Here is a 13,639-nt window from a genome sequence, read left to right as displayed (position 1 = left end):
ATATCACTTCAAACAGAGGTGATCCAGTAATGCTGCACTAATAAATTAGACTAACTATTCACTTTAGCTAAAGTTATTAAGTTAGCTAAAGAGTTGGGATGCTGTGTAAGACATAAATAAAGCTCAAATACAAAGGTTTGGACACCGTTTTGCCTGTTTCCCTACTGTAGGGGTCTCTGCAAGCATACAGGGCTCTGAGAGGGTACAAGATGACAACTTTGGAATTCTACTAGAAACAGTCGATCATATTTGTTTGTCAAAGCTGAATTCAGGGCAAACTACGCTAAATTAGCGTTTTTAGCTAACAGCTACAATAAGCATAAAAGTTACCGTACGGCTATCATTTGTTAACATGACGCTTGTTCTTATACATGTAATACATTTATTACCAACCTGAGAGTTTATCCGCTGGTCATTCGACATGACGAATGACTTCTGAAGTCTTAATTCAGCTCAAGACGCTGTAGATTCCCGTCAGTAACACTTTCGGCCCGCTGGTAAAACGTAGTTCTATTAATCTGTGCTCGTTTACTCTTGAACCGGAACCGGAAGTAAGTTCCAAAAAACTGAATTTTGGAACTGAAATTGAATTGTAGAACTGAAACTGAATGGTGAGAGTGAAACTGAAATTATTCGAGAGCTGAATTTTTAAAGGATAAAATGCAGTTTCAAAGCAAATGAATTCATTTTCAATATATAAAATTCAATTTCAATTTAGTGATGATCATTTTCAAACCATAAATTCAATTTCAAATTAGACTAATTCAAATTCAGTTTTCAAAAGCTTTTATTCAAGTTACAATTCAAATTCAAATTTAACTTATTCAAATTCAGTTTCTGATGGCACAGATTTCTGCCCATAGTGTTCATGACTCCACCATAAGAAAGAGACTGGGCAACTATGGTCTGCATGAGTTCCAAGACGAAAACCACTGCTGAGCAAAATGAACATAGAGGCGTGTCTCGGGTTTGCCAGAAAACATCTTGATGATCCCCCAAACTGTTGGGAAATACTCTGTGGACTGACGAGACAAAGGTTGAACTTTGTGGAAAGGTGTGTGTCCTATTACATCTAATGCAAAAGTAACACCTTTTGGCTTCATCCAGTTCTTACATCCAGCTGTGATGTCGAGCACATCCAAGTCTGAGACCATGATTCTCAACAGCAAAATTATGGACTACGCATGAACTGGAAGTGAAAGTCGACATACGTTCCTGTCATCATAAGCTGTGGGTCGGGATTAAAACAATGAGATGGAGGCTAGCGGTGGTTTGGGCATCTTGGCCAGAACGCCCCATGAGCACCTCCTAAGTAAAGTGTTTTTGACCTGAACATGTAAAGTACAGACAGAGTCCCAGTGAGTGTTTGTAAAAAAAAAAAAAACAGGAAAAAAAGGGGAAAAAATCATACAGAAACAAGAAATGTCTTGTTTTGGTCTCAATTTTGCCCCAAGTGGAGGAGTTTGTTCATAACTGTTCATGTTTTCCTTTTTCTTTTACTTCTTTATTCATTCATTTCCATTATTATTATTTCTAATAACACTCACAGTAAAAGTATGACACAACAGTTTCAAAGCTGACAGTCAGGAAAGGGGAAAAAAGAACATGGTAAAATAAAAAAATAAAAAAGGACAGACAACACAATTAAATCATCGAGCACAAGTAGAAAAACTCAGTTGCTCGCCAACTCTCGTCCCTGTAAGAAAAAACATACATAAAAACAGATAGAGAAATCAAAAATCTTGTGTGTGTGTGTGTGTCACAAAATATACTTATGAGGGTGGGAAGTCATAGTAATGCCCCCAAGGAGCCAGCAAAGACCCTTTGCTGGCTCCTGTCCACAGCCCCAAGAGTACTAAAGACCCAAGGCCGCACATCTCAAAGATAACCGTGTGCCCGTTCCTGCAGACAGAAGCCAGAGGCTCAGTTGAAGGCCGAACAGCAAGTCCCAGAGAACCAGAGGCAGTGGGCAGCCTACGCCCCCCATAGGCTGATCAACATCCAGTCACAGGACCAGGAACCTGCATTTTGGGGATGGGCAGTAACACCTAGCAGGGAGCAGTACAGATGGGAAACCCCCACCCCACTCAACCATCTCCCAAAGGGGCCAAAGGTCAGCAAGCCCCAGACCCAGGCCTAGCCACAACACACACACACACACACACACACGGGTCTATATGGTATGGTGGGACTATACTACGTCAATCCGCCCGGCGGTGGTTTACGGGGACTACCGTTTCCAGAGGACTTAGAGCCAAGGGAGCGAGGTTAAAGTGTTCGAAAAAATCTGAAAAAAATTTGGGTCACTTCAGACCTAATACACTCCCTATAGAAGTCTAGATACACTGATACACACCAACCAGACTCTATTGTGTTTTGTGGAGACATTGTCCACTTGACAACGATGTGTTTTATGAGGTCCAAAAAAACCAATATCGGGACTTTAAAGGGACAATGATGTCATTATTAAATAGCTCATCATTACCATGAATACACATCTGACAGGACACAGGATTACTGGGACATCATTTTATTAGTGTTCTAGGATCTGAACATTAATTTTAACCATAAATAAAAAAGAAATCTAACCCTAACCCTAACCCTATGGACAAAAATGCCCACGCTAACCACAGAAATATAAAAATATAGAAGTTTAAAGGTAAATATTAAGGGGAGAAAATATGCATTTATATTTTTTTATTTTAAATATAACCTGTCAAAAAAATATATTAAAATAAGAACCTGTCAAAAAAACTAAATAAATTAAATAAAAAAATTATGAAATACAAACTACTTCTGTAATTAACAAGAACTTTTTTTTTTTTTCTTTTTTTTTTAAACAGAACATCAGGCAGCCTGCTGCACAATAACTCAGTTTTAACAACAGTTTGGCCATCTGACCAAGATGTAAAACCACATCTGGCTAAACAGTTATTTTAGTTCATTTTTTTCTGCCTTTTTGCAGTTAATCCTCTGTTTCTTACAAAATCTCTTATGTTTTGAACTGTTCTTCCTGCCAACATCGGATCTTCTACCAATTTGCAATGACTGCATTCATTTTTGGTGGCCAGTTTCCCTTCGTTTATGTGGTCTTTAAAATGCCTCATCACTGCAGCAACCTCAGCCTTGGACCACATGTTTTTGGGAGCTCTTCGGGAATTGTGGGATTGAGCAGCATTTTTATCTGGAAGATATATAAAGTAGTAGTAGTTAAAACAAACAAACCAAACAAAAAAAAACCCCAAAAATCATTTGCTTGTAAAAAGAATGGATGCTACCCTGTCCTAACTTCTGAAATGTGTTGGTACCATCAATATCAAAACGAGCTAAAATTCTCTTTGAAAATGTATCAAATTTCTAAAATGAGACAACATTTAGTGTTCCACTGTGAATAAAAGACTGAATAAAAAGTTGAATAAAAGTCTCTTGATGCATGCTCAATCATCCAGGTAAGTAAATCCCAAAACGTTGATTCTGTTAATCTGGATGTAGCGTTTTCAGTGGGAGAAACATTTTGTCACTCATCCAAGTGACTTTTTGCCACCACTCTGCAGTTTGCCATATGTTGCAAAGTGATGAAACAATAGATGATGAACAATTCAAGAACCTTAAAGCACAAACATCTAAGTGACGAAACATTTCTCCCACTGAAAAAACTACGTTCAGATGAACAGAATCAACCTTTTTACTTACTTAACTGGATAATGAGAATGTATCATGCAAGCACCATAGTATGTCACATGAAGTAGTCTGTAGACAGGCCTCACCCAGTCATTAAATTGTTTGTCAGTTATACAATTACCCTTGAGCTTCTGAGAATAATAGACTATGCATAATGGCTGTGATGTGATGATTCCGTCAAATCCCTAGAATTAAAGCAGGAAGTCTACTTTAACACATATGGATATTGTTTGATTTTAAAATCCATTGTGGTGGTGTAGAGAGACAGAATTGCAACGCAATTACAAAGAACGTGTCCATAAGCTTAGAGAACCAACTGCACCCCTTACCTTCAGAGGGAGCAGCAGTCTCACTTGCTGCAGGCATTATGAGTGGTTCTTCATCTGCTGATTACACAATTTGATTAAGTTTTAATATTTGTAACAAACATTTTATCCACAGAAACCAAGCTAGTGGTAACTTACCACAATCTACAGTGTCTTGGAGCTGCGCTGTGTTTGTGGAATCAGCTACTGCATGTACAGGCTCACTGGTGCCACACGCCGACATTGTGAGTGCTGTGTCATCATCATCTGATTCACTCTCACTGTCCTTTGTTTCAGCATCACTTAATGCAATTTCATCTGAGAAATTGTGGGAAAAAAACCCCAACACAAACACAAACCCCCCAAAAACCTCACATTAACAACGAGATATGACAAAATACAGAACAAATACTGGAAATTATACTTTTTCCACAGTACATAGTTTTACTATTTAAGGCCACCACTCTGCAGTTTGCCAAATGTTGCAAAGTGATGAAACAACAGACTTCAAGAACCTTAAATCATGGACATTTAACAGAATGGTCTGTGCTTTTAGGTTTTAATTCTGTTGATAAAGCATAATATTCAACTACTGCCCTAATATTTGCTCCTTTCAATACAAACCTTCAATTTCGATCTCATCCAGTGATTTCCCCTGGATCTGGGAAAGATGTCCTTTTTCCAGAGTTAAAAGCAGTTTGGAAATCTTGGCCAGCTGTGTTGTGGGAACTGGTAATCTGTAGAATTCGCGGTGAACGCGGATATCATGACCCAGGAAATCTGCAACCTGATCAAGTTCATTGTTTTTCAAATTAAGGACTTGTGAGAGTGTGGCAACATGTTTTCTGAGCTGTGTCGATCTTAGATACTCAGGGTGCTTTGCTCCACACTGGTGTGCATGAACACGCAAGGAGTCCATTCCTCTGTAATGACTCATTGATCGGGGTCTTGCAAAGAGGTAGATATTAGTGGCACAAATACCACAGTCAGGCCTCCTACTAACCAGTAGTGACAGAGCATCCAGCATGCTTGGTGTTAGCAGAACTGGAACATTTCTGTCCCTTTTTCCCATTATTTCTATTCTACAGAAATAGTTACAGAGTCTCTGTTCCATTTCTGAGAGCCCCATGGAAACATCTGTGTGGAGTGCCGTTTTGTCTCTTTCAAGAAAACTTTTGAGGCGCATCTTTGAAACCTCTCCAGAACGTCTTCGATTGAACACAATGATTTGTGAGAGTGTAACTTGTGCAAGTTCGGCATAATTCTGAGCTGTGGCTTCGTTCTCCAAGCTGCAAAAGGCACTTTCTGCAGATTTTTGAAGGTAGTGATGGAGAATCCGAACATCTTCTGTAAAGGGCAATGTTGATGGCTTGTTAAACTTTGCCTCACTCAATGTGTTCAAGGCACGGTGAGACACCATCTCGGACCATTTGGAGACATACAACTTCTTGAACGCATCAGTGGACTTGATTAGGGCTTCATCCTCTGTCATGAGGGCACGACAATGGATAATGTCAGACATTTTATGCAGTGTATGTCCCAGTTTCAGCGCAAGGCTTGGAGTTTTGTATGACAGTGTCTCTTCATCAAAACCTGAAACTTTCTTTACTGCTTGCACAACTCTCTGGAAGTTAGCAGGCTTAATAGCTTCTTCGATGTTATGCACTGAGAATTCTGTACGCAGACACAACAACAAACGTCCCGCTTCACGAAGCTTCTGTCGTATATAATCACACTTAGTAGGGTCTTGTCCATGTTTATTGTAGAGGGACTGGGCAAACTGAATAACAGTAAAGTCATTTCGCACAGCTGAGGCAATCTCATCTTGTTTCATAACAGCAAGAACCTTCCACACTCCACTTGACACCTGCGGATAACACTGAGACTCCAGAGTTAAAGCCAGGCCGAGTACTTTGGTTCTTCCAGGTTCTTTATCCGTGTCATCTTTTGGTTTGTTAGGACATCTGCGGACATGTCTCCAAAGATCCTTGCGAACATACATCCCTTGACAATAAAAGCAATGAGCAAACTTTCCCTCTACTGCTTTAATCTTGGGTCTTCTCTTCACTTTCAGTGGTCCCACTCCACCATGCAACACTGCAGCATTATGCTTAAAATTTCCCTTATTTCTCAATTTCTCTAACAGGCTTTTACGCTCGTTTGAGTCTCTAGGCAGGGAAAATGCATGCACAACATCAGGAGCTGTTTTGTGCGTTTTCAGGTGGCGGGAAATTTTAGCTTGTGGTTTGCCACAAAAATAGCAGTAATTTCTTTTACTTAAAGTCATTTTTTCTGATTCAGTTTCGCAAAGCTCACTTTTATCTTCTGGCTTGTCCTTTGTCAAGTTGTGGATTAAATTCGTTGAATCTGATTGTTCATGCGCTTTGGAGATGTCATCTTGGCATAGCAGACCTTTTGATGTGCTTGGCAATAATGAGATGTCTTCATCTGAATCTTCATCATATGACTCTGAATCTGGCACATATTCTTCTTCTGATATGCTGTGGTTGCCATCATCATTGCTTGATATTTGATCCAGAACTGAATGTGGCAATCCATCTTCCCCTGAATATTCAGAAATTTCTTCTTTCTGGAATGTAAGAATAAAAGTTATTTTAATTGATCAATACTTTAGACAGGTAAAAAAAATAAACTGAAAAAAAGTCAAGCCAAATATGAATGGGATACACACCTGTGTTGACTGGTGACAATTCTGATTTGACAATTTTGCAAGGCAGGATTTGTGCCAGACCCCTAAACAAACTGAAACACATTTTGATAGACTTAATTTAGCTTTGCAGTTCTATTTAAGTGAAGTAGTTTTTTGTCAAAGCATTGCAGTAATGTCAAATGCTGAAAAAAACCCAAAAAACAAACTGTTCACGCTTAAGGATATTTTAATGACTACACATACACTGCTAACCCCCTCCCCCCCCAAAAGGACATCCCAGATGTGAATGAATGAATTATTCTTATTAAATACTTTGTTCTTCAGGTAGTTGAATGGCATGAAAGTGTGTAGTTGAATGTGTGTGGCCTCCAGATGCCTGTATGACTTCCCTACAATGCCTGGGCATGCTCGGGATGAGGTGGCGGACGGTCTCCTGAAGGATCTCCTCCAAGACCCAGACTAAAGCATCCGCCAACCCCTGGACAGTTTGTGGTGGATGGAGTGAGACGCGATGTCCCAGATGTGCTCAATTGGATTCAGGTCTGGGGAACAGGCGGGCCAGTCCATAGCATCAATGCCTTTGTCATGGAGGAACTGCTGACATACTCCAGCCACATGAGGTCCAGTGTCATCTCGCATTAGGTGGACCCCAGGGCCAAACGCACTAGCATGTGGTCTCACAAAGTGTCCGAGGATCTCATCTTGTTACCTAATGACAGTCAGGCTCTCTGGCAGGCACAGAAATGCCACCCCACACCATTACTGACCCACTGCCAATATGATCATGCTGGAGGATGTTGCAGACAGCAGAACGTTCCCCACGGCATCTCCAGACTGTCACATGTGCTCAGTTTGAACCTCCTTTCAGCTGTGAGGAGCATAGGGTGCCAGTGCCGAAGTTGCCAAACTTTGTGTTTTCTGGCAAATGTCAAACGTCCTGCATGGTGTTGGGCTGCAAGCTCAATCCCCACCTGTGGACGCTGGACCCTCAAGCCATCTGACCATTTGAGCAGACAGATGCACATTTGTGGCCTGTTTGAGGTCATTTTGCAAGGCTCGTCTTGTTCCTCCTTGCACAAAGGTGGAGGTAGCGGTCCTGCTGCTGGGTTGTTGCCCTCCTATGGCCTACTCCACATCCAGGTAACACCTCCATGCTCTGGACACTACACTAACAGACACAGCAAACCGTTTTGCCACAGCTCACATTGATGTGCTACACTAGATGAGCTGCACTACCTGAGCCACTTGTGTGGGTTGTAGACTCTGTCTCATGCTACCACTAAAATGAAATCACCACCAGCATTCAAAAGTGACCATAACATCAGCCAGAAAGCATAGGTGCTGAGAAGTGGTCTGTGGAGTTACATCGCATTGTTTAAGTGTTCCCTTTATTATTTTGAGCAGTTTATGTTATGGAATGGGGAATTGAGGACAATCCCAAGTATACCATTTTTACAAGGTCCTGCACCAAAGAGGTAATACTACATTTCTTTAATTAGATGTGACCACCCACTGATTAAAAAGGGAGCAGTGTTCATTTCAGCTAGTCTTAACTTGTTGAACTCTATTAATGCTTTTTACTATATACTGTACCTATTCACTAAGTGTCTCACCTTTGCACTTATAGCCAAGCCACTTGAGGGAGGAAACCGGTCCCACACACTGAATGCACTTGTCCAAAGATGATATTGTTGTGCACACCAGACGATGACTGTGACACTGTTAGCAAAATATTGCAACATTTATTTGTTTTGGACAGTTGGAAAGGTGAGGTGTTTTCAATTCAGTTGCAGATATCAACTAATACACTTCATCCCAGTATAAAATTTGAAGGCAATCAACCTCTTCACTTTTTTCTACTGGAACCATTTTACTGGGATTAGGGGAATTGATTCTTTCACTTTGTTGTTATCTAGAATAGTTAATTGAGTTAAAACACTGCAACTTCTTAAAAACGGCACATGCATTCTTATCTGTGTGGAGTGGGTCAGAGTAAAAAACAAAAAACCAAAAACAAAATTAAAAAAACCAATCCTTCCTTATTTGATTATCCTTGCGGCTGGAACCTATTCCAAATATGATGGGTGTACAGTGCCTCTCACCTGAGTTGTATCTGGCAACTACAGATTCCGCCCAAAGACATGCAGTTAGTGGGGTTAGCTGGACTGGTAATTCTAAATTGCCCATAGGTGTGAGTGTGGTAGAGTCTGTCAGTGTGATACCCTGCGACAGCCTCTCACTCCAATTAACAACTGATTCCTTTGCAATCATCCATCCTCTTCCACTTATCCTTATCAGGATTGTGGGGTAGCAGGTTTGGGGCCTATACCAGCTACCATAGGGCAGTACAACCTGGACAGATCACCAGTCTAACATGGAAGGACAGGCATTTGCATTCACACCAAAGGGCAGTTTTGAATCACCAGTTAACCTAACCCCATAAGCTACATCTTTGGACTGTGGGAAGAAGCCAGAGTACACAGCCAGAGAGAACCCATGCACTACAGCAGTAAAAAGTGCCTAAAACAAGTTAAGAAGTTGTATAGTACTATCTATCTTAATGTTCAAGCCTGAGTTTCAAACCATTTCAACATAGAAACAAAGCACATGCAGTCAGTTCTGCATGCTGTAGGTGAAACTGTCAAAAAATAAGAGAAGACCCCTCCTAAAACCAGAGTGATGTCACCATGAAGCAAACTTTGACGGAGTCCCCCAATAACAGTGTGGTCCTCCTAAGTCACATTTGGGTGGTTAACACACACACACACACACACACACACACTCAGATGCTATCCAGACTTGCACTTTGAAACAATGAAAAGGACCTACAAGCCACAGTCCATGTAAATCACATTACACCCAGGTGACTGCCAAACACACACACACACACACAGCATCCATAAAGAATGATGATAGATTAAATTATTAGTTCATTAAGTGGTACACTGGATTATATTTACCCTTTCAGGCTCTGGATGTTTCAGGTCCAGATCACTGTTTGGAATGGAGTTTGGTTGTGGCTTTAGGCAGCTCACAGTCTTCTGAATCTGGCTTGTCTCAGTCTTCGTGTGTAACAGATAGAAAATGAAGACAAAAGAACAGTAATCTGACAATTACTAAAAATGCATCATTCAAGAGGATGAATAAACCATTTCACTATCGGCAAATAGCATAAGGGACACATCGTGCATGAGAAACATTCATTAAAATCTGTCCTAGGTCAATGTTACCTCTTCAGAATCTTGCGCTGAAGAAGAATGCATGGCTTCTGAGCCTTGCTGAGGCATTTCTTCATCATGATCCTGCAACAAAGAAAAGATGGCACAAAGATTAGGCCAAGTGCTCTTCTTGCAACAGTACTGGGCAGGCCTGTGCTTCTGTTTTTAATTTGCATGTGTGGGGGGACCTTTCCACTCAAGTGTTTTCTTCTGAAAAAATACTGGCTACAATAATTAACAACTGATTCCTTTGCAATCATCCATCCTCTTCCACTTATCCTTATCAGGATTGTGGGGTAGCAGGTTTGGGGCCTTTACCAGCTACCATAGGGCAGTACAACCTGGACAGATCACCAGTCTAACATGGAAGGAGAAGCATTTGCATTCACACCAAAGGGCAGTTTTGAATCACCAGTTAACCTAACCCCATAAGCTACATCTTTGGACTGTGGGAAGAAGCCAGAGTACACAGCCAGAGAGAACCCATGCACTACAGCAGTAAAAAGTGCCTAAAACAAGTTAAGTTGTATAGTACTATCTATCTTAATGTTCAAGCCTGAGTTTCAAACCATTTCAACATAGAAACAAAGCACATGCAGTCAGTTCTGCATGCTGTAAGTGAAACTGTCAAAAAAATAAGAGAAGACCCCTCCTAAAACCAGAGTGATGTCACCATGAAGCAAACTTTGACGGAGTCCCCCAATAACAGTGTGGTCCTCCTAAGTCACATTTGGGTGGTTAACACACACACACACTCAGATGCTATCCAGACTTGCACTTTGAAACAATGAAAAGGACCTACAAGCCACGGTCCATGTAAATCACATTACACCCAGGTGACTGCCAAACACACACACACACACACAGCATCCATAAAGAATGATGATAGATTAAATTATTAGTTCATTAAGTGGTACACTGGATTATATTTACCCTTTCAGGCTCTGGATGTTTCAGGTCCAGGTCATTGTTTGGAATGCAGTTTGGTTGTGGCTTTAGGCAGCTCACAGTCTTCTGAATCTGGCTTGTCTCAGTCTTCGTGTGTAACAGATAGAAAATGAAAATACAGTGCATTTTTGAAGAGGTTTTTGAAACATTAAAGAAACTCTATGAGAATGATAAGTTTCAAGCTAATGTCTTTAAAATATTCACTGTCATGTATAGAGAATATAGAGAAAAATAGTCTGTGTGATTTCTTTAATCTTTTTTAAGCCATTGCTAAAGGAGTAAAACAATCACCTGTAGCAGCAACGAACTATCACTAGGGCCCATTTATCCCCGAGGGACAAAATTTAAACTGAATCTAACTAAAGAGGTTAGAATCACATTAAACATCAATTACTGTTAAAATTTAGAAACCGAAAGCCATTTTTTATTTCTGCATACCTGCTGATATTTTTTTAGTGCTTTTAGAGGGCTCTGATGTGGCAGCAATCACAATTGCCTGTTTTCCATTAGTACCTACCCCGGTTTTTCCAGTAGGTTATAGTACCATGTAGTTTTTCAGTAACTACTGCACCAAGGTTCCAAGTGATCCAAAGTGATCAGAAAATTTGACATAGACAGACTGAATGCCAACAGGTGGCTGGTCAATGGTGTCACTCGATAAGTTTTGAGTGCGCCTCCTTCATGAAAATCCAAGCCATCATTTTTGAAACTCTGAAATGTTTGAAATGGCTACCAAAATTAACAGCATGATCCCTGAATTGAACACTAAAGTATAGACTGAGCAGCAGGCATTGTGTCACCTTGACATCCATGCTTGCTGTGGCATTTATATCACTGGATGCTCGGCTGCATTGCTATAGTGACCCCAGGCACAGTAGGTGATACTCAATTTCAATGGAAAACTAGATACCCTAAGTCACGTTAAGCCAATTTGAGTAGGTACAAATGTAAAAATGGCTTACGGTATGCAATTTATCAGTTCCAAAAAGTACAATTGTAGAAATACCTTGCATCTCCAGGGCCAATCCGAGTCACCATAATTATAGTCTATTTCTTCGCCTGGACTTATGTCTCTGCTTGCAAATAAGCATAGATGGGGCTTTCCATTGATATTTAATATTTTCATCTTAGCACTTGGACTGATGTGGTTGTCGTTGACAAGTCTGCCTAATGACCCATCTTCTTGAGATGCATCCACACTGTGGGGTTAGGCAAAAAAGTATTAGCTTAACTAGTTTTTGTTAGGAAGCTTTTTTTTCATAAATCAAAAGCAAAGTGTAATTTAATCTTAATCAAACTACACTGATATAATACGCACCACCAGAGTTTTCCATCAAACTTGAATTCAAACATGAACACCTTCAGGCTGTCATGATAAACTCTGTGTCTCCGCTCACATTCGTCTTTTGTTATGAGTTTACCTCTGTATTCCAAAAGGAAGTCTCCTTTTTGGAATGGAACAGTCGTGAAAATGCCCCGACCTGAATTGCAGAGGCATACCAAGTGAGTGACAAAAGACAAAGTGACAAACTCCAAATCTAATCCAAACTAAAGACCAACTTACCTTTGAAGGCATTTATGTAGTGGATATCAAGTCCCAGTTTGTCCCTTCCAGCAGAAACATGACAGACTGCATCCTCCCGTGGAGGAATGCGTCTCCTTCGCATGTTCTCCTGTACGTTTTGATTGCCTGTATTACCAAAGCATATAAAGTATTACGATTATCGTCATCATTGTCATCATCATCAGTAGTAGTAGAACTAGCAGTAGTGTAGTTTACAGCATAAACACAGCTGACTTATTCATAGTCCTAATTTATGCCTTCTTTTAAAATGTTAAAGGCCTAGTTCTCAAAATGGCGACATGTGACATTTCTGCAATGGCGACTGCAGAGAGTGATACAAGTACTGAGAAAGCTTAGGCATCAAAACTGTAAGAAGTTTTTTCTTCAGGCATATAAATAAATACACGATTAAATACACTTATACCCCTTGCTTTTATTTTAGGGCTGTTAGCAGAATGGACAGACATTGGACAAACTGCCCGAAATTAGATGACAGCGACATCAGGGATTTTGACTCAGACTGCGCTGGTTTAATTGTTAATCACGTTAGTCGCGATGTCGGCATTAACACGTTTAAGCCACATTAATGCTTTAACACCGAGTAAATCCTAACACGGGTTAGCCTGCTTTATCGCGTTGACGCGGTTAGTCATCAGCCCTATTTTATTTACTCAATGACAAACGCTGAGGCAGTTTTACTTCTTCAAAAACTAGCTAACAGTCCATAAAGCATATATTAAAGCAGTTTAATATAAGCCTGTGCACCTATAATTTCATATAGTATTAAAGTCATGGTGCATTTTACATTAAAAAAGGCTTACCTTTGTGCTTTTAATCAGTCTTCGTATTGCCGTCGACATGTACTTGTTAAAGGGCACGCGCGCGAAATCGTTTCCGGTAGGTACCGCCTATATATATAGCCTACCAATCACAATGACTTCCGGCCGTGTGTATTGAAAATGTGTATTAAATTGTAGTACTTACACACATCCACTCTAACTCGAAACGTCGCTGTGCAATAAACTGGAATACACAAAAATCAGGTGAGTGGTATAGGTGGACTTTTAAGAAAATCAGAAAATCTTTTAATTATAGTTTAATAAATGAATTTACACTACAGTTTAAGCAAATACAGGTCAAAAGATAAATAATGACCTCATAAGAAGTAGAAAAAATTATTATTTAGACACTTAAAAATGCATTTACAATTCATGTTTTAGGGGGACACAATACACAGCAAAAAGTCGAAATG

At 40.2% G+C, this 13,639-nt stretch overlaps 1 protein-coding gene and 3 long non-coding RNA genes across 6 annotated transcripts in view; 1 reads left to right on the top strand and 3 right to left on the bottom strand.

Moving 5' to 3' along the window:
- arid3c (AT rich interactive domain 3C (BRIGHT-like)) overlaps window positions 1–13,639 on the top strand; it is a 67,371-nt gene that overhangs the window by 28,676 nt on the left and 25,056 nt on the right. The gene's annotated exons all lie outside the window — the stretch shown is intronic.
- LOC134639238 (uncharacterized) lies at window positions 2,852–4,669 on the bottom strand. 2 transcript variants are annotated; one of them, XR_010095318.1, is made up of 4 exons: window positions 4,611–4,669; window positions 4,146–4,304; window positions 4,011–4,067; window positions 2,852–3,184 (listed from the first exon to the last, which is right to left on the bottom strand). It is a non-coding gene; the product is annotated as an uncharacterized LOC134639238 (long non-coding RNA). The 2 variants fall into 2 exon arrangements; XR_010095319.1 differs by having other exon boundaries at window positions 4,011–4,064.
- Window positions 6,514–8,362, bottom strand: LOC134638539 (uncharacterized). The gene is made up of 3 exons (XR_010095264.1): window positions 8,271–8,362; window positions 6,679–6,749; window positions 6,514–6,576 (listed from the first exon to the last, which is right to left on the bottom strand). It is a non-coding gene; the product is annotated as an uncharacterized LOC134638539 (long non-coding RNA).
- On the bottom strand, window positions 11,740–13,260 carry LOC134639539 (uncharacterized). Of its 2 annotated transcripts, XR_010095363.1 has the most exons (4): window positions 13,209–13,260; window positions 12,388–12,513; window positions 12,142–12,304; window positions 11,740–12,022 (listed from the first exon to the last, which is right to left on the bottom strand). It is a non-coding gene; the product is annotated as an uncharacterized LOC134639539 (long non-coding RNA). The 2 variants fall into 2 exon arrangements; XR_010573905.1 differs by lacking the exon at window positions 13,209–13,260 and having other exon boundaries at window positions 12,388–12,704.

Source organism: Pelmatolapia mariae, linkage group LG12 (genome assembly GCF_036321145.2).
Source record: "Pelmatolapia mariae isolate MD_Pm_ZW linkage group LG12, Pm_UMD_F_2, whole genome shotgun sequence".
NCBI classification, from domain to species: domain Eukaryota; kingdom Metazoa; phylum Chordata; class Actinopteri; order Cichliformes; family Cichlidae; genus Pelmatolapia; species Pelmatolapia mariae.
Note: the sequence above shows the minus strand (reverse complement) of the source record. Positions and strands in the feature narration are given on the sequence as shown.